Source organism: Ranitomeya imitator, chromosome 7, assembly GCF_032444005.1.
Source record: "Ranitomeya imitator isolate aRanImi1 chromosome 7, aRanImi1.pri, whole genome shotgun sequence".
Lineage (NCBI taxonomy): Eukaryota > Metazoa > Chordata > Amphibia > Anura > Dendrobatidae > Ranitomeya > Ranitomeya imitator.
The window spans coordinates 130,912,636-130,917,414 of NC_091288.1; the positions used below are offsets into that span (position 1 = coordinate 130,912,636).

Genomic DNA, 4,779 nt, shown 5'->3' on the forward strand with positions numbered 1-4,779 from the left:
ACAGCTTCATTGGTGGGTCTCGATCACAGAGACAAAATGGGTCCACAGCACAGTATGACGGCAGAAATGAACATTGCAAAGAAATGTACTTGTAACATAACCAAAAATAGAGAATGGGATAAACGTCTATATATATATATGTATATTTTTTACTTAACAAACTAAACTGGAAAAGCAGACACTTGGTTTTTAATTTGGCCCCGCCTCCAACTGTTGACACATGTCCCGAAGCTTCTGCAGCTCCCCCATTGCCACATTCTGCTGCTCCTGAATCCGCACCATAGTTTCGATCAGCCTTTCTATTCCGGCCTCTAGATCCTCCTTGTTCACACTGCCGGCAGCTGTGGGTCAAAAAACATAACATTAATAACACAGTAGTCTCCCGATGTGTCTTTGCTTCTGTGAAGGAAAAAATGAAGTTCGGTCTGCAGATATGGCAACAGTGACTGCGGGGGTGGGGGTGGGGGTTGGAAGAGGGGACCTGCAACCAAATAAAAATCACATTATTGTGGGAACCTACTAGGATCTGGAGGCGTTGACCCAGAGGGCACACGGACATCTGAGGCGGGGTGGGAAGCCTCGTGGCTGTGGCGCTGTGTCTTTGCCTCTGTGAAGGAAAAAATAAAGTTCGGTCTTCAGATATGGCAACAGTGAAAAAAAATAAAATAATTATTTTTTAACATAAATGACAACAGTGACTGCGGGGGGGGTTGGGGGTTGGAAGAGAGGACCTGCAACCAAATCAAAATCACATTATTGTGGGAACCTACTAGGATCTGGAGGCGTTGACCCAGAGGGCACACGGACATCTGAGGCGGGGTGGGAAGCCTCGTGGCTGCGGCGCTGTGTCTTTGCCTCTGTGAATGAAAAAAAAAAGTTCGGTCTGCAGATATGGCAACAGTGACTGCGGGGGGGGGGGGTTGGAAGAGAGGACCTGCAACCAAATCCTAATCACATTATTGTGGGAACCTACTAGGATCTGGAGGCACGGAGGGCAACTCTGGATCAGAGTCCGTGTTAAAGGCCTCGTACTGTCGACGGCGGTGCTGTGTCTTTGCCTCTGTGAAGGGAAAAAAAAATAAATTTTTTTAACATAAATGGCAACACTGACTGCAGGTGGGGGGGGGAAGAGGGGACCTGCAACCAAATCCTAATCACATTATTGTGGGAACCTACTAGGTTGCTGAGCCGTTGACCCGGAGGGCACAGCTATATCTGAGGCGGTGTGGGATGCCTCGTGGCGGCGCTGTGTCTTTGCCTCTGTGAAGGAAAAAATAAAGTTCGATCAGCAGATATGGCAACAGTGATATTGCACCATAGCTGGGCCACATAGTGCTCTGCACCGTTCATACTGCCCCATAGCTGGCCCACATAGTGCTCTGCACCGTTCATTATTGCACCATAGCAGGGCCACATAGTGCTCTGCACCGTTCATTATTGCACCATAGCAGGGCCACATAGTGCTGTGCTCCGTTCATTATTGCACCATAGCAGGGCCACATAGTGCTCTGCACCGTTCATTATTGCACCATAGCAGGGCCACATAGTGCTCTGCACCGTTCATTATTGCACCATAGCAGGGCCACATAGTGCTCTGCACCGTTCATTATTGCACCATAGCAGGGCCACATAGTGCTCTGCACCGTTCATTATTGCACCATAGCAGGGCCACATAGTGCTCTGCACCGTTCATTATTGCACCATAGCAGGGCCACATAGTGCTCTGCACCGTTCATTATTGCACCATAGCAGGGCCACATAGTGCTCTGCACCGTTCATTATTGCACCATAGCAGGGCCACATAGTGCTCTGCACCGTTCATTATTGCACCATAGCAGGGCCACATAGTGCTCTGCACCGTTCATTATTGCACTATAGCAGGGCCACATAGTGCTCTGCACCGTTCATTATTGCACCATAGCTGGGCCACATAGTGCTCTGCACCGTTCATTATTGCACCATAGCAGGGCCACATAGTGCTCTGCACCGTTCATTATTGCACCATAGCAGGGCCACATAGTGCTCTGCACCGTTCATTATTGCACCATAGCTGGGCCACATAGTGCTCTGCACCATTCATTATTGCACCATAGCAGGGCCACATAGTGCTCTGCACCGTTCATTATTGCACCATAGCAGGGCCACATAGTGCTCTGCACCGTTCATTATTGCCCCATAGCTGGGCCACATAGTGCTCGGCACCGTTCATACTGCGCCATAGCTGTGCCACATACACACCACATACACACCCAATTAACCCTTCGGCGTGCAATACTTTTGGGTACCTGCGTACTCACCTCTGCGGATCTCGTGGCGAAGCTCCTGCAGGCGCGCTGGGCTTTTGGACTTCAGATCGCCCCATTTCTTCACAATCTGGGCCTTACTTCTGGTTATCCCAAACTGCTTCCTGAGGCCCTCAGACACCACACGCACGACTTCATCCTTGTGCTGGTTGCGGTGCAGCACCAGCCCTGTGGTTTCGTACTGCATCCGATCCATAGTGCTAATCAGGAACTTTAGCTCTGGGATGCCCATAGGAGGATCACGTCGCCTGGCAGCCATTTTCAGGATGTCAGGGAAGCAAAGCAAGGTAGCGCAGGCACGCAGGAACGCTGTAACGTCATCATGCCGTCATATACCACGAGCGCACATTACTTGCCGCTCCGGCGTTATATCTACATCCTTCGAACGGCATTTACTATGTGCGTTCCTTCCGTACCGCTCAGCCATCACAAATGTGACGCTGTCCATAAACGGCAACGCTATAGCGATGCGGATCGCGCGGGAGAACTGCATAGTTAAGGACCTCCTCTGGGCGTGGTTAGGTGGTGCTTTATAGCATCTTTTCACCTAAAATCGCTGGAAGACAAAGATCTGCACCTCTGGGGCAGACCGAGCTCCGGTTTTTTGTCCATCACATGGATGCCCTGGGTTATGAGTGCCAGGAGACTCGCCCAGCCCACCCGAACTTACACAAGCAGGAGGTGCTGCATCGCATTGTGCAAATGCTGGATAGGAGGTTTGGCATCCGCCGCAGTGCGCAGCAGCTGCGCAAGAAATGGGCCGACCTCCGCCACAAAAATCCACACCTTCTGGCTGAGTTGCGTGTGGAGACAAGGCGAGGCAAGTACCAGTATGGGGGAATTGGGCGATGCACGCTTTTAGGAGGAGGTTGGCAACCCTGCGCGCAATATTATTATTTTTTTTTTTTTGGGCTCTGGAATCCCTTTTCTTTGTTTTAAAAACATTGCGTTTCTTTCATTTATGTGTAGAGAGAAGGCGCCGGCAACACACACCTGCCATTGCCGCCAGATCTCCTTCGTCCACCAACAGCAGCAGCCCACAGCCCGGGACCTCACGTAAGTGTACCATCACTCATATTAATCTAATTACAGCATAGGTGACATAACAGTGTAGCGTAAATATTGTATACATTACCCTGCGCGCACTGCCCGGAGGGGAAATAATGGCAGGTAATCAGTAGACGCGCGCAGCCGTGATGCGCTTCTAGTACTACGGCATACACACCGTGCCGCACACAATACGGAGCACACACAGCGCCGCACACACTACGACGTACACACCGTGCCGCACACAGTACGACGTACACATCGTACGGAGCACACAATATGGAGCACAAACTGTACTACACATATAAAAGACAAGCTTCTCTGTAACAACTTGTCCAAATGCTGCTGCAAAACCCAATCAGAACACAGCGTTCATTCCCTTAAAATTTTTGGACAAATTAAAGCAGGAACCGTATTGGTTGCAATGATTCCCTTTGCTCTGCACTTGGTTTTGAACATACAGTATAGGAATGTCTAACCATTGGGTTTTTTTCATTTATGTGTAGAGAGAAGGCGTCGGCAACAGGCACCTGCCATTGAGACCAGCTCTCCTTCATCCGCCATCAGCGGCAGCCCACAGCCCGGGACCTCACGTAAGTGTACAATCATTCATTGCTATTTTATTACTGCATAGGTGACATAAGAGAGTAGCGGAAATATTGTATACATTATAGGCGCATTAAGGAGCAGGCGCCCTACCACGCCTCCAACATCAAAATCGCCCTGTGGGCCCGGACCAAATTCAAAATTACAACACACTCAATTTGGTCCTGCCCCAGAGGTCGAGATGTATTTTCAGCGGAATCACCGTCTGTTCTCCAACCTCTTCTATCCACAGAACCGCCCAGCGTGAGAGAGCTCCTGGCAAGACAACTGCGCCTGGAGCGGACAGCAGCGCTCCTGCAGCGGACAGCAGCGCTCCTCCAGGCTCAAGTAGAGCAGCAGGGTGTGACGCTGCGACACCTGTTGGGCCGTGGAAGGAGATAAAAAAATTTTTTTGTTATGTAATATTTTGTAGGTTAATTGTTAAATACAAAGAAATTGTTACAAAAAAAAAAATATTCGCATTCTTTAATGTTTATGGAGCTATAAGGGTTTACAACACCATTTTTTAGGCATCTCATCTCATTTAAAGTCATTTAGAGAGGTTTATATGATTGAAAATACGATTCTGTGTGGGTACACCATTGTTTGGGTGCATGACAGAGCTTGGAATGGAAGGAAGTCGCCATTTGACTTTGGAATGCAATATAGACCGATCGCTATAACGTACTATCCCGTCAATGGGTATTAATGAGTCACAGGACACCTTGACGGCATAGGACGTCTTATGAGTTAACCACTTTATCTAAAATGAACAACCAAGAATAACGGGAGTAAAAAATACAATTTAATTTTATTACACAAAAGACAGTGACCTACTCGCAAA

General features: G+C 48.9%; 1 long non-coding RNA gene across 1 annotated transcript; it reads right to left on the bottom strand.

Moving 5' to 3' along the window:
• Nucleotides 1–770: 770 nt before the first annotated feature.
• LOC138645894 (uncharacterized) lies at nt 771–1,467 on the bottom strand. Its single transcript, XR_011314799.1, has 3 exons — nt 1,177–1,467; nt 974–1,060; nt 771–857 (listed from the first exon to the last, which is right to left on the bottom strand). It is a non-coding gene; the product is annotated as an uncharacterized lncRNA (long non-coding RNA).
• Between the last annotated feature and the right edge of the window lie 3,312 nt (nt 1,468–4,779).